General features: G+C 34.1%; 1 pseudogene; it reads right to left on the bottom strand.

The window, feature by feature from the left end:
• LOC137625012 (multiple PDZ domain protein-like) overlaps positions 1 to 11,078 on the bottom strand; it is a 114,352-nt pseudogene extending 103,274 nt beyond the window's left edge.
• Between the last annotated feature and the right edge of the window lie 12,196 nt (positions 11,079 to 23,274).

Below are 23,274 nucleotides of genomic sequence, written 5' to 3'. Positions count from 1 at the left end.
TTAGATTCTTTACCCTTTGATTCGGAATGCAGTAGTTATCTGCAGGTTTCACGAATGTTTAGTATTTTTAACTTGATCTGGACCCTCGTCTTATTTTTATATTTTGGACTAGTATAAAAAGAAATGCTATTCTGTAGTTGACAGCTGTTTCTTCATTCCGCGAAAATTTTCTTCTGGGCTGAATATTAAACAATGGAAATTTATTATATTTACATTGATAGAACTCTTAAGGGAAGTTAAGATAATAGTAGAGACGTGCCTTTTTTCATTTAGATTAATCACGATTAGATAAAGATCGTGGCTTTGTATTATGTGTCTGTATATATATATATATATATATATATATATATATATATATATATATATATATATATATGTATATATATATATATATGTGTGTGTGTGTGTGTTTGTGTGTGTGTATTTAAGTAAACACATACAAATATATATATATATATATATATATATATATATATATATATATATATATTTGTGTGTGTATACAAACTTATATATACATATACGGCATATATTTAAGTATATATACATATGTATATACACACACACACATATATATATATATATTTATATATATAATATACTGTATATATATATATATATATATATATATATATATATATATATGTATATAGTAGGTAGGCTGGCCATGGCACCAGCCGCCCATTGAGATACTACCGCTAGAGAGTTATGGGGTCCTTTGACTGGCCAGATAGTACTACAATGGATCATTCTCTCTGGTTACGGTTTTTTCCCTTTGTCTACGCAGACACCGAATAGTCTGGCCTATTCTTTACATATACTCCTCTGTCCTCATACACCTGACAACATTGAGATTAATAAACAATTCTTCTTCACCCAAGGGGTTAACTACAGCACTGTAATTGTTCAGTGGCTACTTTCCTCTTTGTAAGGGTAGAAGAGACTCTTTAACTATGGTAAGCAGCTCTTCTTGGAGAAGGATACTCCAAAATTAAACTATTGTTCTCTAGTCTTGGGTAGTGCCATAGTCTCTGTACTATGGTCTTCCACTATCTTGGGTTAGAGTTCTCTTGCTTGAGGGTACACTCGGGCACACTGTTCTATCTACTTTCTCTTCTTGTTTTGTTAAAGTTTTTATAGTTTATATAGGAAATATTTATTTTAATGTTGTTACTATTCTTTTATTTATTTAATTTTTCCTTGTTTCCTTTCCTCACTGGGCTATTTTCCCTGTTGGGGCCCCTGGGCTTATAGCATCCTGCTTTTCCAACTAGGGTTGTAGCTTAGCATTTAATGATAATAATAATAATAATAATAATAATAATAATAATAATATAATATAATATACTGTATATATATATAAGTATATATATATATATATATATATATATATATATATATATATATATATATATATATATATGTATGCATATACATGTGCATACATATATTGATATATATATGTTCGTGAAGGCAAGTATTTTGTGATACATATACTCTTAATTTATGATTTTGTGATTCGTGAGATATGGTTTTTCAAAAGCTACAAAAGCAAAGTGTCAGGTTAATACAGTACTGTCGTTTACCCCAATTCAGATTCAGAAATTATATATTGTATGATTTATAAACAAAGGGAATAAACTATGAAATTTAATGTTATGTGAAAGAAAAATCCATTAAAAATCTTTTGTATAATCCAGCCTAAACCCCGAGAGACTTGGTAATCTCTGTAATGCTAGTATAAGACCCAGGCATCTCAACATAATCCCTTTATTTATGTAATATGTATGTTTATACTATATATATATATATATATATATATATATATATACATATATATATATATATATACATATGTGTTTATTTATATGTATATATATACTGTACATGTGTATATATATATGTATATATATATATGTGTATATATGTATATATATGTGTATATATGTATATATATGTGTATATATATATATATATATATATATATATATATATATATATATATATATATATATATATATCAACAATATGGTGTTATCCCTGAGAAATGGACGAACCAAAAGAAAGCACAATAGTCACTGTCATATTCATCACTAAACTGTTGAATCGTAGATAAGCTTTCTGTGAAATGTTACTTTCACACCATTAACATTTGATTACTGTTTACACCTACTTAGAACTCATCAACAGCGTATTGATCATTCTAGAGTCGCTGTACCATTCGTCCCTATCATGTATCTATTCTTCTGTTCCCTAGATTTTTAAATCCTTCCTTTTTCACACCATTCGATTAAACCTTTTGTAGGCCTTCCTCTGATCTTACCTCCATCGTACAGCTGAATTACTCACGTCTATCAAACCATTCTTTCTACATGACCGAATCACCTCAAAATACTTTTGTTGTATTATTTCACGAACTCTTATCTTAAACATAATGTTTACGTATATCCATATTTTTTGCCATGTTAGTTGTTCTTATGCCACATGTACTAGGTAAATAGTTCTTAAAAATAGCTTTAACCTTTGCTAGAGCAAATAAAATGTGGTTTTACATGCAAATTAATGCAGAGAGAGAAAGCTTATTGAAAAAAAAAAGAATATCAAAATAAAAGATGCAGTTGGAGATTTGCTGTATAAAATTAATGCAAGCCTGAATTAGTGGATAGAGTATATTCTGAAGATTCTTTAAATGCAAAGTATAGAAGGAATTATTAGTGTAAGGTGGAGATTAGGAAGGCAATTGAGAGTTTTAAGAAAAGAAAGACACCTGAGGCTGAAGGGGGTACAAGTGAGATGCAGGAGTATGATGGTGATTATTTGGTTGAGTGACTGACCTGTGTTTGTAAGGTATGTCTAAATGGGTCAAAAGCTCCAAATGAATAATAGGAAATATTGTATGAAAACAAATGTGATGAAAGTGACTGTCAGATATAGGAAAGAGTAATGCTAGTATACCAGTCATGTGTATGGTAAGATTTTAATTCAGAAAGGAGAAGTGACATAAGAATTTGGTAGAGGAAGAACTTTGTATGTTCAGGTAAGGAAGAGAGGGCTTAGGGCAAGTTTTTGTTATCGAAAAAGTTCAGTGAGATTTTGGGAAGCAAAGGGAAAAGCTTTATGTGGTAAACAAACTTAAAAAAACTTATGATAGAATCGATAGAATGGCAATATAGAGGGGTTTAAGAATATATTATATAGATGATAGATTCTTGGAAGCAATTTAAAGTTTTTATGATGGAAGTGAACTATGTTAGAGTATGAAGTTAAGGGAGATACTGGTGTGTGAATATGTTCTCAGATCAGAGTGTTTTGTGTCTAATGCTGTTCAACGTGTTTTTGTATGGAATTATGCTAGAGTTCATCAGATGGAGAGTGGGTTTATATGCAAAGTTGAAGGATAAGAGTATGAGTTGATGATGGGATGTGGAATAGCTGATATGCTATTTTGGGGCAGTAAAGAAAATCTGCAAAGGCTGGTAAAATAGTATTGAGCGTACGCTAGGGGTGAGAGTTGAGGAAAAGTGCCTATGTTTGGAAACAAGGAATATGGATGAATGAATGTTAATATGTAGAATGGAGGTTGCTGATTTGCAAAAGTAACCAGGGATAAATATAATATATCATGGTGGTAAAATGAGAAAAGAGAAGAGTCACAGAATAGGCAAAGTGAGAACAGTGGCAGAATGGGTGCTAGTGATTGGTAAAAAGCTTGAAACGCTTGTGGAAACATAGGTTGGAATGTGTGGAGGAATAGGTAAACCAACTCTCCTGTATGGAATTCAAGTGTGTTTATTAACAGCAAACGACAAGTGTTTAAAGCCATATTGATGAACTGTTCGTATCGTATGATATGGTAAGATAAGTGAGGAATTTGTAGGGTGAGAAATGAGCAGATACATAACCGCGAAAATGGTTTTCATACGTGATAGCATAGGATACATCAGAGTATTAAGAGGTGATTTGCTCATGTAGAAAGATAGATGATACTAGTTTAGTTAAGGCTCAGCATCATTCAGAGATGCCAGTTGGTAGGCGGAGAAGATGGCATAGAAATGGTTGGATAGAAGACATGAAAGAAGCGTAGAGCATGAAAGTCTCCAAGATATGGGAAGCGTTAAAGGTAATCCAAGATAAGAGTGAATGGCATAGTAAGTGTCAGGCGGCTCGACATGCTCCTGGTGAGCTTTCAGTTTAGGCGTATGAATCGATTTTATAGAAGCTTCTGAGCATGCTATGAATAAATTAGGAGAGATGGGATCTTCCTGTCTAACACCTTTCTCAATCAGAATTTTCTCACTATCCTTTAGGATTGTTGTACTTCTTGTATAGATATCTTCAAGTGTTCTAACATAAGATTCATCTATTCCTTGTCTTTGAAAGGCTTCCGTTGCTTCTGAAGTTTTAACAGATTCAAAAGCTTTCTCATAGTTTATAAATGCACCAACCATCTGTTGAGATACTACCGCTAGAGAGTTATTGGGTCCTTTGACTGGCCAGACTACTACATTGGATCCTTTTCTCTGGTTATGGCTAATTTTCCTTTTGCCTACACATGCACCGAATAGTCTGGCCTATTCTTTACAAATTCATACACCTGACAACACTAAGATTACCAAACAATTCTTCCTCGCTCAAGGGGTTAACTACTGCAATGTTCAGTGGTTACTTTCCTCTTGCTAAGGGTAGGCGAGACTCTCTACCTATCGTAAGCAGCTCTTCTATGAGGACACTCAAAATTATCAAACCATTGTTCTCTGATCTTGGACAGTGTCATAGCCTCTGTATAATGGTCTTTCACTGTCTTGGCTTAGAGTTCTCTTGCTTGAGAGTACACTTGAGTACACTATTCTATCTTATTTCTCTTCCTCTTGTTTGTTATTTTTTAAGTTTTTTATAGTTTATATATGAAATATTTATTTTAATGTTGTTACCGTTTTTAAAATATTTTATTTTAATTGTTAATTGCTTCTGCTGTAGTTTCTTTATTTTCTTTCCTCACCGGGCTATTTTCCCTGTTGGAGCCCTCGGGCTTATAGGATCTTGCTTTTCCAACTAGGGTTGTAACTTAGCAAGTAATAATAATAATAATAATAATAATAATAATAATAATAATAATAATAATAATAATAATAATAATAATAATAATAATAATAATAATAATGCATTGTGGTTTTTCATACGCTGTTGATTTTTCCATTAGCTGGTTAATTACATGGATATGATCAATTTTTGAATACCCACTTCTAAATCCTGTCTGCTTTCTTGGTTAACTAAAGTCTACCTGTCTTTCAAAGGCAGCCCAATATGGTCTTTGTAGATAGTTTATGTATAAAAAAGTGTAAACTTATTGGGCGATAATTTTCCAGATTTTTGGGTCTCCCTTTTTGTGAATTAGTATAATTTAGTGAGATAAGTACTTTATGGACATGAGTCATGGTATGACAATGAAACAATAGATTTAGTAGATTTGAGAACAAACTCCTCAGAAGGATATTGGGAGTTGAATTGCAGGACAGGATTAGAAATGAATCTTATAAGAGAGATTACTCGAGTGCCATATTTGGATGAGATCATGATGAAAGGTAGATGGAGATGGTTTGGGCATGCCCTTCGCATTCCCCAAGAGAGATTAGTTCACCAAACGTTCAGTTGGGCTCCACAAGGGACTAGAAGAACAGGAGTACCCAGGCCTACATGGCTGAGAACTATGAAGCGCGAAGTAGGAGATGATGAATGGAGAAGTATTGAATTAAAAATTCAAGATAGAGACGACTGGCGAAATCGAACCGAGGCCCTTTGCGTCAATAGGCGTAGGAAGAGATGATGATGAACTTTTTTTGTGAAATCTCCTCCATCTATTTTTAAATCAATTGTTAGGCCATCTTCTCCTGCTGCTATGCCTCTTTTCGTGCCTTTTAAATGCTTTCTTTACTTCTCCTACTATTACGTTGGGTAACGGCTGAGGTGTTTCATTATACCTATTGGCAAAAGTTGTTTCGTATATCTCTTATGTATAGCAATGTATAGTAATCCTCGGCAATTTTTGAAATTACATGTATATATATATATATATATATATATATATATATATATATATATATATATATATATATATTTTTATTTATACACACACACACTTATGTACTCAAGCCGTCAAAAATGACGTTTAAATATTTAAATAGATATCCACGCACTAGCACGCACTCATAGATTTAACCCTCCCCTCCCCCCTCCTTTCCTAACTGCAATCTGTTGGTTCGGAAATTTTTGGGCAAGTGTGATTTCCGAGTGTACCTCTCGGGGTATCCCCTGTCACCAAGGTATGACTACTCCTTCACCCCTGAGCGTGACAGGTATATATATATATATATATATATATATATATATATATATATATATATTATTTCGCTAACACTCGTGATTCTCATTTTTTATTAAATAAGCTATAAATGCTATATATATATATATATATATATATATATATATATATATATATATATATATATATATATACATATATATGTGTGTGTGTGTGTGTGTTTGTGTGTGTACATGCATACATACATAAACTGTATATATACACGTATATATGAGAGTTTACGTTTCTTTATATTTTCCATCCTTATTGATATCGGCTTCCTCCGTGGAACACGACTTTCCATTTGATACCCACTGGCCCCTTCGAGCTCGTAATCGTAAAAGGCTGTTATTCCCAAATAGCAAGAAAATCCTGTGATATAAATATCCTGTAAATATTTGACTTCGAATATTGAATAAAGAATCATATATCGATTAGATATTAATTAGAATTAATGATAAATAAAATAAAAAGAGGAAAAGACAGTTGATGGATAAGGATTTTTAATAATTTCTTATTTTATTATACAAATATAAATATATTTGTTTATTATCAAGCCATTGTCCCAGAGAAAATAACCAAAGCTATTGGTATTTACAATGCTTAACAATATTAATATCTTATTTCACCAAAGCAAAATATCTAGCAATGGCTTGTGGATTCCCCAATTAACTACGTCCTAAACATGGAAATATCTACATACTTTATATTGAATCTTTTTATATTGTGTCCATTCTGTGCCTTGCTTGGAATCCTAAATTACATAAAATGGAGGAACTCAACTTATTATAACTTAATATGTGTTGCAACTAAATCGTCAGTAATTTAAGGTCACATTCTGACAAGGTGTAATCTGCAATGTTTCGAAGGATTTTGCTGGTAAGAATATAACCTTCGATAAATTCCAAGTTCAAGACGCATTTTCCTCAATACAGGGCTTTCTGGTTTTCGTCAGAAATAGTTACCTCCATGACTGAAACCATTTATAGAATTAAATTTTATATGAATGTTAATAAAAGTAAAAGTTTTGATTAACTATTATCAATCACTGCGTCCTTTAACCCTTTCTTGTCCCCTTCATTCTAATGTCTCCTTCACGAAGTCTATCCAACCCTTTGTTAAGTGTTCCTTTCCTCCCACCAATACACTTTTAAATTATACACACTCCGCTGACATCCCCATTTGTTCCACATAACTGTGCCATCTCTAAACATTTTAATCAGCCATTTTACTAGAGGTAATCTTTTTACAACTTTACCTTTCCGCTTTTTTTCAAATCTTATCATGACCTATATGCTTCGCAAAAATGTCACCTCAACTGTTTCAACCCTTTTTATCCACATTCAATATGTTCACTTCATTTCCGTAGTACAGTATTGGTTATTTATATCGTTATACATTCCAACCATACTTTCCATAGAAAATTTTTGTGTCTTCCAAATCGTATGCAAGCATCCTGCTACCTTATTTGCACCACCTGTTCTCGGAATGGCCTCTTATCATGTCTTACCTGTATCAGGCATATTTCCTGCTTAATACTTATACAACTCGACTGCTTCTATTCTTCCCCCTTTCTTAGAAACACTGATTACTCCATTTTCCTGATTTACATTGACTCCAGTGATCTTATTTTTTATCACTTTAACTCTGAACTTTCTTATCGTGAAAACCTTTTTCAAATTCTTTTTTCAATATGTAATCCTTAAAGATATTGAAAAGCCAGAGACATACTACAACCTTACCACAGACCCATTTGTACACAAACCAGTAACTTTCCCGTCTTCGTATTCTCTCACACTCTTTACTTCTATCATACAATATTTTCATATTTCTCAACAACTCTTTGTGAACGGTAAAATCTTACCTTTCACCTTGCCTTTCTACTATATCAGAGGATATTCTAGGCTTACATGTGTCACACACAGCTTTCCTACTTTCCTTCATATTTCTCTATGAAAATGTTTTCAAGCAAATACTTGATCTACGCATCCTTTTGCTTGCGCGACCAAACTTGTTCTTCCCTAAGAATTATTTTGTTGTTTTACTTTTTTTTTCATTCAAATTCATTCTATTCAATTTTCCTGGTGTACTAAGTAACATTGTGCCCTTATAATATCAAGAGTTGTCCCCATTACCTATTATTCTATACAGGGCCAGTTATTCCTTTCATCAATTCCTTTGGAACATTTCTCTTATATTTGTATACCTCATAAACCCTGGTCGGTTACTCAATCACACTATCACTGTCATTCTTTAGACCATTCCTTTTATGATAGTAGGTTGGCCAGGGCACCAGCCACCCGTTGAGATAGTACCACTAGAGAGTTATGGGGTCCTTTGACTGACCACACAGTACTTCATTGGATCCTTCTCTCTGGTCACGGTTCACTTTCCTTTTGCCTACACATACACCGAATAGTCTGGCCTATTCTTTACAGATTCTCCTTTGTCCTCATACACTTGACAACACTGAGATTACCAAACAATTCTTCTTCACCCAAGGGGTTAACTACAGCAATGTAATTGTCCAATGGCTACTTTCCTCTTGGTAAGGGTAGAAGAGACTCTTTAGCTATGGTAAGCAGCTCTTCTAGGAGAAGGATACTCCAAAATAAAACCATTGTTCTCTAGTCTTAGGTAGTGCCATAGCCTCTGTACCATGGTCTTCCACTGTCTTGGGTTAGAGTTCTCTTGCTTGAGGGTACACTTGGGCACACCATTCTATCTAATTTCTCTTCCTCTTGTTTTGTTAAAGTTTTAATAGTTTATATAGGAAATATTTATTTTAATGTTAATGTTCTTAAAATGTTTTATTTTTCCTTGTTTCCTTTCCTCACTGGGCTATTTTCCCTGTTGGGGCCCCTAGCCTTATAGCATTCTGCTTTTCCAACTAGGGTTGTAGCTTAGCAAGTAATAATAATAATAATAATAATAATAATAATAATAATAATAATCCCCTTAACTGAAGATGCGTTTTCATTCTTCAATATCTTGATTACCTCTTTATTCCCTTAATAATCACTTCAACAAGCCTCCCCAAACTACTAAAAATCCCTCCTACTCATTCAATTCTGCTTCTGTTCTATCTTCAGGATTCAGCCAATCTTCAAAATACTCACTCCATCGACCCAGGATTGCATTCTCTATAGCAGTATAACGTAGCTTCCATTTATTGTTCCTAAATCTCTTTGGTTATTAAGTTTTCTTTCAATATGCACTTTCCTATCGAATAACTTTTTCCTTTACAATTACTTTGCTGTAGATTATCTTTTTTCAGCATGTATAACACAATAAAATTAAATCTTTGTAGTTATTCCTTTGAAAAATACAATTTTTTTCTCTTTCACGTTTTAACTGAAATTCTTATTTATGTTATCTACTTTTCTTGTTACTTGTTCTCTTTTCTCTCTTACTCTACTTAACTTCTGTCCATTGCCTGCTATATCTCCAAGCGATCTTTGATGTGTAATCTCACCTCAAAACATCTGTCTTATTACACCTAACTCCCATCTACTCTTTTATGACCTTTCCGACACTCACACCTGACCCAGTGACCTGTTTATAGAATTTTACAAGCAACTCGTCTTCTTCTTCCACCAATGTTCATACGTTTTCTCATTTACTCATCTCATCTTATTATCCACATTTTTTATTCATAGTCTAACCCTTTCCTCTCCATCTTATATCCATCTCAACTGTTGCTTCAACCAAGTAATGGTCCTCCCCCCCATCTTCTCACCATTACATCCATCAGTTTGCTCTTCCATTTACTGTATCTAACATGCAATATAGCAAACCATTTTCCTCGCCAGCCTATCTTTCTCATGCATGTTTAAGAATATTACTTGTAAATTTATGTGTGTTGTATAGATAATTGGAAAAAAATGCCTTTTCGTACTTGTATTAAGTGAAGAAATTTACGTATATATATATATATATATATATATATATATATATATATATATATATATATATATGTATATATATATATATAAATGTATATAAATGTGTAATTATATATATATATATATATATATATATATATATATATTTATATCTAAATATCCTCACACACCTTTACACATACACACACACACACACACATATATATATATATATATATATATATATATATATATATATATATATATATATATATATATATATATATATATATGAGGCCCCTTTGCGTCGGTGGGCGTAGGAGGAGATGGTGATACATACATACATACACACACATGCACACACACACACACATATATATATATATATATATATATATATATATATATAGAAAAAACTGCCTACACAGATAAATCTATCCCTCAAGCAAGGAAACGAAAATCTATTGACTTACCTTATTAATTGGAAAGGGTAATGCACGTTGTAAATAAGCAAATATGTCCTACAATTAGTCCATTGTTCTTCCGTTAGTTCATTCTATTGTCACCACACAGCTCTAATTGGTTTGTCAGAATATCTTTTGAATGGATTAATTACGCTATTGTTTCTAGTTTGCGTATAAGTAAAAATATCTTATCGATAATATAACTGAGACTTTTCCTAACAAAATAACTCGAATGAGATATAAATTGTTCAATAAGTATATGGGGATTCTACTCGACTGTAATTTTTGGTCATCTATAGAACAGGGTTTAAAGATCTTGGCCACCCAACGCCGAAAGGTATCACAGAGCGCTGGTTGGCAGCCTGTCTTCCACAACCGCTCGGCCGAGACTGAAAGCAAGTTAGCAACCTACCTTTCTTCATCATGAAACGTCGAGAATGTGGAACGGGTGGACTCTGTACTTAACGCTTGTTGCTCCTGTTTATTTGTTGTCGTGTTTAATTTCTACTAATCTTCCAGTCGATGGTGTATAGTTGCTCTTAGGCTTTACATTTCACTCTAAAGTTTTTAGGAATCTTTATGGTTAGTTAAGCTTAAGTAAGTGAAACGTGGCAATAGTACCCGTAGACTTTTGCTGTTCATGTTACAACTCCAAATTCAGGTCATGCAAAATCTATCGAATGGATTCTCCCGAGGTTTAGTCAATATACCTTAATTTCATTTCTAATGCAGCTAGTTCAATAGATTTGTAGCTTTGCAATAGTTTTGCACCGTTAGAATTTAATATATTTTCACAAAATAGTTAAACTAAATCATGAAAAATCTGAGTTTCTCCGAAGTGATTTCCTGAAGGTAACGTTTGAAATATACCGATGATAGATGTGTTTAACTTACTTCTTTCCATCACTTCTACTCTATAAAAGGTAGATGACTGATCTAATGCTATCTAGCTCATGGATGTTGTAGCTTTCGGTATCATATTTACCAGCTTTTACCGATTTGTGACTATATTCAATTCGTGTCTATATTGCATCAGCACGAACTTGCGTGCAATTTTTATTGCAACACGAACGTACATAAAAAGATATTATTGAATACCTAAGTTCAAGTTATAGGTTTGAGACGATAAAGGATTTATTTCGTCGGAGACAACTTTATAAATGTGCACTGTATAGAATTTACTGGGATGCGTGAGGAAGGATAAATTTATTAAATAACTTCAAAGTGCTTTAAATATTTTTTGCTAAGCTTCTGTCAAGTTTTAGAAAGAGATTATTTTGTGAAATCACTGAAGCAAATGATACTTGGCATCCGCTTTCACGTATTATTTTCTTATCTCCAACTGTGACAAAGAAAAATAATACGAAATTATAACTTTCTATATTTTCAGCAGTCTGTAACGATACCTAGAACAACAATTTGGTGACAAATTTGCCTTGAGAGATCATGAAAGCCCGTCAAATTGAATTATGAGCCTAGTGCAACCTGACTCTGCTTTTGGTTATTTTATTTTTCGGAACTCCGCATCAAATTGTGTATTTTCACCTTATTTTTTATAAATTATATATATATATATATATATATATATATATATATATATATATATATATATGTTTGTATGCATATATACACACACACACACACACACACATATATATATATATATATATATATATATATATATATGTACGTATATATATATATATATATATATATATATATATATATTTATATATATATATATATATATATTCCTTTCTTAGTGGAAATACCTTAACGTTGTGAAATGGTTTGTGTATCGCCATGATCAGCGAAGCTGTACTAGTCAGGGCCACCCATGCTAGGGTGGTTTGCTGTGATGGATCAGACGAAAATCTCCCTCCATCACCAACGCTCACTGGCCAGCGTGGTGATGAAAACTGCTCAAACCCCAGACATGAATTGACATGTCAGAGGCCTTTGTCCTGCAGTGAACTAGAAACGGCTACATTCAATGTTGTTGTTGTTGTGTATATATATATATATATATATATATATATATGTGTGTGTGTGTGTGTGTGTATATATATGTGTGTATATACACATATACTGTATATATGTATGTATGTATACATATATATATATATATATATATATATATATATGTATGTATGCATATATATACACACATATATATCTATCTATCTATATATATTATAATAACCCTCCTATCATTATTTAGCATTTCTAATTACACCTATTATTGTTTATAATTTTAGCGCCATCTATTGATTGCTGATCGTAGCGGACAGCATGAATGAAATTACCTTTTGTATTTTTACGTATGTAATCCTTGGAAATGTTTACTTCCAAGCTCTTTCAAGTTAATACTTTTGAGTTCGTTATCCGGTGGCTAATTCTTCACTTGTTTATAGTGTTTATTAAGTGGTTATTTGTTATTATTTTGTTATATATTTATACGTGATTTAAAATAAGTAAAGTCTTTGTTTAATTTCAACTTTAATTTAATCATTCTCCTAATATATCTACTATACCTACATGAAGTGTTGCCCTCAGTACTGAGAATTTATGAATGAATAGTCAAGTGGAAAGCTGAAGTTGTGACAAATTGGGGGCCTGACCGGGATGTACTTACGTATGTGTTACGCTTACGCTCGATCTTGACGGATTGTGAAATTCATTTTGTTGTTTCTCTAAAATGATGGACAACATGAGTGTAGTGTATTAGTGATATTTTGCTAGTTTATAACTGACCACCACCGGATAGTGTTCTCCAGCGCGCTCACACTTTCACCTAGAGAATGTCGTGTTGCTACACGTCATCTTAAGCATGCATTGAGATTTTGGAGGACGTGCAGGCAGGGTAATGGCAGCCTAGAATTCGTCATTCTTTTAACCCTCGACTCTGTTGACTACCATCGCTTAGCGATATCTTCATAGTCGCCCCAACTTCTCGAGGTGCTTCGAGGCATTCAAAACCTCATCATAAGGAATTGAAAGATTCCTTCCTTAGGAACTTCTGCTCCTCTTACTCAGGGTACGACCTTCGCTCTTTAAAGGATTTCGGCTTCATATTGTTACGACCACGTGGTCAAGAACTTCGTTCCACCTCGATGGATATTTAAAGGTTTATTCCTTGTTCAGGTAACTGTTGGTACTTCCAATTATTTACTTCATTAAGAATATTTTATTCAAGATTATTAGTGGTTGTGCATTATTGGTGAACCAAGTTTTCTGATTGGCATGGATTATTAAAGCCTTGTTCATTTAAGTGAATTTCTGTACATTGTAGGACTTAAGGATTAAGGAAATTCCTCTGGTTTGTGGGTGCCTTCGCACCATAAATCCATGAATGCCCTGACGTTTTTAAGTCTTAAAGCTTGCGTATAGTAGTAATATAATTTCCAGTGATATTTTCCATTTTATCAGTATTGAGAGATGCCTTTTGATCTTGAGAAATTTTTAGGTGCACCCAGGGAGCACCTAAATACGTTACACGAAGCTAAAAAGGACCAGCTTCGCCAAATAGCTGTAAGGGCAAGAATATCTGTAGGTCATGCTGTGGTGAAAGCTGAATTATTGGGAAAGATATTAGATTTCCTGATAAATAGTGGTAACATAACTGAAGAAGAGGCTCTTCCCTTAAGGCCTTTAACACTTGAACGAGGTGCTGCTCGTACTGTTACTATAACTGAAGACCCAGAGATAGTGAAATTGAAACTCCAACTTGAACTGCAGCAGTTAACACTAGAAGCTGAACAAAAAAGGCTTGAAGCTGCAAATGCCGCAGTAGAAACTGAGCAAAGAAGACTTGAAATAGAACGTAAAGAAAAAGTTCTGTTGGAAAAGGAACTATCAGCCATAAGAATAGAAGAAAGGTTGGCAGAAAAACAGCTACCTGATGCTTTTGACCTTAGTAAAGCACGCAAACTCCTGCCTGTCTTCGATGAAAAAGATCCTGATGTTTTTTTCATTACTTTTGAAAACACTGCAACGTCTCTCAACTGGCCAAGAGACCAATATGTTCTCTTAATCAGAAACTCCTTCAAAGGAAGAGCTGCATATGTGGCAGCACAACTTGTCCAAGAAAGGGATTATGAAGTCTTTAAAACTGCCATATTAGATGCTTATAGTGTTACAGCAGAAGGGTATAGACAAATCTTCAGACAAACTTTGAAGAACCAAGCTCAAACCTATCTAGAGTTTTTCACATTGAAGTTGAAGCAGTTTAATAAATGGATAGACAAGGAACAAATAACTACTTTAGAACAATTAAAGAATTTAGTAGTTTTAGAAGAATTCCTGAGGCGTATTCCAGCTAATGTGGCAATGTTTATTAGAGAAAAACAGGAAAAAGATGGCAAAAGGGCTGCCCTATTAGCTGATGATTACCATCTCATTCATAAACTTAAACCACATTCGTCCTCGCCTTCATCTTCCCCCCAGGTTTGTACTTTTTGTAAGAAAGAAGGTCATCATATTAAAGACTGTCCTAGTCCCAAATGCAAAGCATCTCATGGTAAGGCTTCTCCTAATGCTTTTTCACAAGGACCCAAATCAGGGAATACTGCAAATAAAACGACTCTTCACTGTGCTCAACCTCTATCAGACTTTACAGCATTTACATATCCTGGTAAAGTAAATGATATTCCCGTGCAAATTTTGAGAGATACAGGGTCCTCTCAAACTATCATTAGCTCAAAGTTAAAAGATTCAGCTAAACCAACAGATCAGTATGTAACTGTGTCAGATTTGACTTGTCAAAAGGTTTTACCTATTGTACAGATTTCTCTTGATTGTCCTTATTTTAAAGGTTCAACTAATGTCGCCTTGTTGGATTCTGACCTGCCTTGCAAGAACATAGACATGATACTTGGTAATGACTTGGCTCAAACTAACGGTACTCCTAGTCTTATCATTACGCAGCCTGAAGTAGTGATCGAAAAAGCTTGCAAAGAGTTTTCTCCGGTGGTAGAGCTTCCCTGCCAAGTGGTAACCAGGTCTACAACCTCAACTTCTAGCGACACTGAACACACAGGTAAGGTGGATCAAAGTACCTTAGGTGAAAAAGTCCTTGCTGATCTTGTTGATATTCCCTCAGATGAATTTGTAGAGTATCAAAGGTCTGATTATAGTTTGAAAGAATACTTTGATAAAGTAAAAGATGACGTTGATGAAAGTAAGTTACCATATTTTTATCTTGATAATAACATCCTTATGAGACGTTATAGACCTTTGAAGATTGCAGGACAAAATTCCTGGCATGATAGTTACCAGCTTGTAGTTCCTTCTAATCTTCGTGCAGCCTTATTGGATCTTGCTCATTCAGCAGAGTCTCATCTAGGCATTTCCAAAACCTATAAGCGTTTGCTGGACGATTACTACTGGCCTGGTATGAAAGCTGATGTAAAGCACCACATAGAATCTTGCCATCCCTGCCAGGTAACTGGTAAACCAAATCAGAAAATACCTCCAGCACCATTAGTTCCTATTACAGTACCTAATTCTCCTTTTGAAAAGGTAATTGTAGATTGTGTTGGTCCACTTCCCAAAACTAAGAAACAAAATGAGTACATTTTAACCTTGTTGTGTCCAACTACTAGATTTCCTTTAGCCGTACCTATAAAAAACATATCTGCTAGAACAATTATTGTTAATCTTCTTAAAATATTCACCATTTTTGGTTTTCCAAAAGAGCTTCAGTGTGATCAGGGGACAAACTTCACTAGTGATTTGTTTAAGCAAACTTTAAAGCAATTAAACATCTCCCATATTTTTGCTTCAGCCTATCACCCTCAGACTAATGGAGCCCTCGAACGAGTACACCAGACCATTAAAAACCTCCTGCGCAAGTACATTTGTGAAACTGGACGAGACTGGGATGAAGACCTGGATCTGCTTATGTATGTACTTAGGAGTACACCTAATGAATCGACTGGAATTTCTCCCTTCGAGATGATGTTTGGCCGCAGACCTAGGACAAACCTTAGTATGGTAAAAGAAAACACCCTAAGAGGTACTTACAAAGACCAGCAAGTAAGTATTCCGCAATACCTTCAAAGTCTTAAGGTTAAATTTGACCATGTTTATGAATTTGCCAATCTGAATTTAACTAACAGTCAGATTCGAATGAAAAACCATTACGATAAAAAGGCCAAAATTAGAACTTTCAAAGTAGGAGATGATGTACTTGTATATCGACCAGTTCCAGGAGCTCCATTGAGAGAAAAATTTATGGGTCCGTATAAAATCACTAAAAGGGTCTCTAAAACAACTTATGCAATTGAAACTCCAGATAAAAGGAAGCCTAGCCAGTTAGTGCACATTAATCTTATAAAACCATACCAATCTGCAAAGATTTCTCCACAGGTACTTCACCTGATATGTAGAGAGACTGATCACTCCACTCACAACTCGAGGATAACTACTCCCATCGAGACTTCTCCTACCCCGAAAAACCTAGTACCCGAGGCAGTTGATAATGATAAACTTTTAGCTCCTCTTGAGCCAGACGAAGAAGAAACTTTGGCTCATAATCATATTTTGTCATGGAAAGATGCTAGTAATTCACAGATTCTTTCTTTACTTTCACAGTATCTTGGTCATCTTCCTAAGGTGGAAAGGGAAGAATTAGAGGCTGTTCTGAAGTCTTATCCTGCAATATGTTCAGACACTCATGGTTGCTGTACCTTGGTGCAACATGATATTGTGCTAGAACCAAACGCCAATCCCGTTCGTCAACCTTTTTATCGGGTGTCCCATCGTTTATTACCAGCCTTGAAGGCTGAGGTTGAGTATTTACTAAAACTAGATTTGGCTGCACCAAGTAAGTCTCCCTGGGCATCGCCTTGTATTTTAGTAAAAAAGCCTAACAATTCCTATCGTATGTGTACGGATTATAGAAGGGTTAACTCTGTAACGGCAAGGATGCTTATCCATTACCTAGAATTGCGGATATTATTGACTCTGTGAGTAATTCTAAATACCTTACCCAGATTGATCTCTTGAAGGGTTATTATCAAATCAAATTAACAGATAGGACAAGAGAGATATCAGCCTTTATAACACCTTTTGGTCTCTTTGAATACAGAGTTTTGCCATTTGGGATGACTAATGCTCCAGCTACATTCCAAAGGATGGTCCATGAAGTTACACGTGGTTTGGAGGGTGTGTATGTCTATTTGGATGACATCGTAATTGCTAGTATCTCCTGGGACGAACATCTCAAGATCTTAAAAGAACTTTTCAAAAGACTCCTGGAAGCTAACCTAGTTATTAATTTAGCCAAGAGTTCATTTGGTAAGGCAAAAGTTACATACCTAGGACATGTCATTGGCAGTGGCTCCATATTACCCAAGGATACTAATGTAAAGGCTTTAACTTCATTCCCCACTCCTAGTGATAAAAAAGAACTCAAAACTTTCTTAGGTATGGTGTCATATTATTCAAAGTTTTGTCCTAATTTTTCCATCATAACTTCTCCTCTAAATGTCTTGACATCCAGCAAAGTAAGGTTTCACTGGACACAGGATCACGATAAGGCCTTCCGGCAGCTAAAGTTATTCATGACTTCATCTCCTTTGTTGCAAGCTCCTAATCTTACTAAACCTTTTTTTATACAGGTCGATGCTTGCAATACTGGATTTGGTGGTGTCCTACTGCAAGAAATCAATGGGACCAGTACTTTTCCTCCTTTGTTGGAACACCTGCTGCCAGTATCTTATTACTCGGGAGCGTTCAAAGGCGCTCAACTAGGATGGCCTATCATCGAGAAAGAATTATATAGTCTTTTTGCAACTGTCCTTCATTTTCGTCCATATCTGGAAGGTGCTGCACGTGTCGTCATTTACACCGACCACAAACCCCTTACCTTCCTCGAAAGGGCAAAGCTTAACAACAAGAAACTTCTTCGATGGTCATACATCTTGTCGTCTTACAACATTGAGATCCACAGCATTCGAGGATCAAACAACACCATCGCCGACGCATTATCACGTCTTAGACAGAAAACCACAATTCACTAAATTTGTCAATAAGATTGCCATAGTAATTTCATTCCTAACAGGGGGGAACTATAATAACCCTCCTATCATTATTTAGCATTTCTAATTACACCTATTATTGTGTATAATTTTAGCGCCATCTATTGATTGCTGATCGTAGCGGACAGCATGAATGAAATTACCTTTTGTATTTTTACGTATGTAATCCTTGGAAATGTTTATTTCCAAGCTCTTTCAAGTTAATACTTTTGAGTTTGTTATCCGGTGGCTAATTCTTCACTTGTTTATAGTGTTTATTAAGTGGTTATTTGTTATTATTTTGTTATATATTTATACGTGATTTAAAATAAGTAAAGTCTTTGTTTAATTTCAACTTTAATTTGATCATTCTCCTAATATATCTACTATACCTACATGAAGTGTTGCCCTCAGTACTGAGAATTTATGAATGAATAGTCAAGTGGAAAGCTGAGGTTGTGACAATATATATATATATATATATATATATATATATATATATATATATATATATATATATATAAATTGTATATCATCTAGTGCCAAATTGATAATTTTTATATTTAAAGGTTTCTCTCTCTCTCTCTCTCTCTCTCTCTCTCTCTCTCTCTCTCTCTCTCTCTCTCTCTCTCTCTCTCTCTCTCTGTCGGTAGAAATTATGAACCCTGATTTTCTGGAGTTGAATATTAGATGCTTCAGAGGTCTCTGTATTCCCTGGGCATGTTCGCATTAACGCTGCATCCAAGAAGCCGATGTATTTGAACAGTTGCATTTACGTCCCAGGTCGCGTTGTAACCCATTGCCTTTTAAGCAAAAGCTGTCAACTCTATTTATAATTTTATAACGTAATTTATGTTTATTTTGTTCTTTCGGTTGTTAATAATTTCGTAGGGAACTTTATGCTGTGTTATTTTTATATAAAACTGATAAGGACCTAATGATATTATTTTTAGATTTAGTTTTGTGAATATTTATCGTTACAGAATACATCAGTGAAATGTTTGATTGGGGTTGAGTACAGAATTTGTATTTAATCGCAGTGGTTCCCAAATAGGGGTAAATTACCCCACTGGGGGTAATTTTGCATTTGATGGGGGTAATTGCAGTTTTCATTTTGATATCCTTTATATCAAATTATATTAAGGATCAATTAATTTCCCAGGTTAAAAAAGCGATATCTTCGCAATTCAACTGTATGAAACAAATGATGTTGAGAATAATGCATTAATGGTATAAATCCGGTACAAAGGAGAAAGGGAGATTGAAGAAGATCAACTTATGTGCAGACAGTGCAGTCCACTTCAAACAACTACAAAAGGTGTGGATGTAATCAGAAAAGTTTATGCACTTTTGATGAACCAGATATGCATCTAGATTGGAAAAAAACTGCATTGGAGTAACAACAGATGGTGTACCATTTATGCCATGTGTTAACTTAAGATTTTTGGCGTATATAAAAAACGAAAATCCTTCTGATCTTGAAACACACTGTATTATCCATCGTCAAGCACTGGCAGTAAAGTCTGAGCGACCTGTTTTGGAGGAGGTGATGTGTAATATCATGGAAATAGCTAGTTACATCAAGTCAAGTGCTTCAAACTCAAGACTGTTTATTTCTTTGTGTGGGGACATTGATTCTGAACATCGCTGTCTGTTGTATTATGCTCCAACCAGATGGCTATCCGAGTAAATGTTCTCGAACGAGTATTTCAGCTCAAAACTGAGATTGAAATGTTTTTGGATGATGAGGGGCACAATTCAGCAGGGAAATGGATTTCCATTCTGCACTAAGTAGTAGACATATTTTTGCATATAAATGCCCTGAACACATCACGGTAAGGACCAGAAGAAAATGTTATCTCATTAAATGAAAAAGCACAGGGATTTCGTAGCAAAATGGATATTTGGGACTCAAAATTGAAAACTTACAGAATATGTGCATTTTCTAATTCAGGAGAGTTTTTGGAAGATACAGATTCTATATACTTGAGTGATATGAAGCGAATAATGGGTGTGCATTTAAATAGCCAGCGCCTGAGGATGGAAAAATATTTCTATAAAATTAACCCACTCAACAATGCTTGGATTTAGAATCCATTCACATGTAACATTGAACATCGGCCAGATGAACCAAGTGGACTCGCAGAACAAATACTTGAAATAAAATCAAGGAACCCCATACAAGAGGAATTTAACCCCATGAAATTATCTTCCTTTTGGATTAGCTGTAACAAAGAGTTCTCTGGCAAGTTTAGAGCCAGTTGAGATGTTTTTACCATTTTGTTCAACCTAGATGTGAGAGGCTGGCTTTTCGGCACTTTTGACCATCCGAGGAAAAGACAGATATAGATTGAACCTGGAAAATGACACCAGAAGTTCCCTTATAAATTTATCTCCTCGCATTACTGAAGATATCTCAAACTGATGTTGTTATTCACTCCACTGAAGATTTTTGTGAAGTACGTATATATTTTTCACTATTTATTTTCAACTGAAGGTGGGATTATTCACATAAAATTATTTGATTCATTTCCAGCAGAAGTATTTACTGATTTATTTGTCTTTTTTACCCTGATGAACATTATTTCAGTTATATATTCTCTCAATTTATTTTCGACCTTATTATATGTATGCATTTTTTATTTACAACAGAAGTAATAGTACTTCTGAATATACTTGCCTCAATAATAAACGAATAAAGGAAGATTCAACCAAATAAAAATGTTTTATATTATTCATGTACAAAATGATAGAAATTGTGTGGGGGGTAACAAGCTTGGCGCTAGCCAGTATTTTTGAAAAAGTGGAGTAATGACCAAAAGTAATTGGGAACCCCTGGTTTATGACATATTTTACGTAAATTTAAACTGATTATGTTAACATGTTAATTGAAACACAACTTTATGTAGTTTATTTCCTCATACAAAACTGGCTGAAACACGCTTGTCGAGGTTCTATGAAAATTCTTCCTTAAGTTTTGAACTATTTATAAATGGTCTTATTGTTAAAAATGTGTCGTAAAAACCGGTAAAAAAAAAAACCTGAAATAAATGTTGCCAGACATTTACCGTTTTAAAAACAGATATATTGACGTAAAAGAGTGATATTACGGTTACCAACGTGTGAAAGATGATAACAAAGTAGAGTAAAAAATACGGTCCCCTGTAGTTTACTGAAATGCGGTTGAAAACAGTATATTTTTTTACGGAGAATTTCCGATTAAGATTACGGTTTTTTTTTCTTAACAATGTAATAAACATTAATTCATCTATTTTATAAACATTAGATTTTCTTGTTTTCCTAATAACAGCCTAACTCGTGTTTCTAATCGTGTTTCTAAAGATTACGTAGCATAGGAAAAGTATTCATCCCCAAATCAGGCTATATGAAAGAGCCTATTATTCGGTGCTTATTTTTGTAACGAAAAGTCTGTTTAAATTACTGCTTATTCCCATAAAAGAGTTTATAATAAACATCTTGAAGTCTTTTCGTATTGAATTGACCAAGATGGGCATTGATAAACTACTGAATCTCCGTGGTTACAAGGAAGGAAAGTCGCAACTATTACAAAGGGACTACCTTTTAAAGTGATGGTTTCTTGATGGAATGTCAGTTATCTGTCAGTAAAACAGACACTTCCACCCTTTAAAATGAATTATTAAATAATTTGGGTGAACTGGAGTTGAATTTCTTTAAGGGGTACGAGAATTATGACCCAATTATTATTACCACGTATTACTTGTCAATATAAACTTACGATTCACGTTTTGTTTAGCCTTCATCACAATGCCTGTCTGTTGCTTCCCTCTGATTGAACACCTGCAATCCCCAACATTATTCTTTTGGTATGGACTATATAAAAGCGTCGCGTCCCCTATCCCAACAGCCTTTACATGGCAATGGCATTGATTAATTTACTCACCACCTTGATTTATTGGCCGTACGTAACCTGTTACCTCTAACATCAGCCATACTCCGACACACGCTTCAATTTTTTAGAAAAAAGAATTAACTCGTCAACAGCTTATCTTCTACGTTTTGTATTTCCAGTGTTGTTTTCCATATTGTGTCGCTTTTAAGTATAATATAAGCTTTTCCAGGTCATGTATACCACATACATCTTTATTCCTTTAAGACTCCCCATGTGACTCGATCTACACTCCCTCTTTTATTATATAAAATTATATATCCATCGGTCACCTGTCTTACTTTACCTACCAAAAGCCTACCATACAACTACCTGTTATACAAAGTAACATTTTGCCGCTATAATTCTTATTCATTTTTATCACTTTTTCATTTATAGAATGAAAAATTTTTCTTCTTACCCTTGCGTTTAGAACTTTTACCTTAATCATATATACCTTAATAACCCTGGTCAACGACTCAATTAGATTATCACTGATAATATATCCGTCGTCAATTCTTGGTATCTTTCCTTTCTATAACCTCATAATCACCTTTTTATTCCTCAGTCCTCATTTCCAGCAACATTCTCAGCCTTATACTAACATTTTAAGGCTTTTATCACATAGTTCTGCCTATCT

The sequence above is a fragment of the Palaemon carinicauda genome, chromosome 31 (assembly GCF_036898095.1).
Source record: "Palaemon carinicauda isolate YSFRI2023 chromosome 31, ASM3689809v2, whole genome shotgun sequence".
Lineage (NCBI taxonomy): Eukaryota > Metazoa > Arthropoda > Malacostraca > Decapoda > Palaemonidae > Palaemon > Palaemon carinicauda.
The sequence above is the reverse complement of the archived record's forward strand: the minus strand, read 5'-3'. Positions and strand labels throughout refer to the sequence as shown.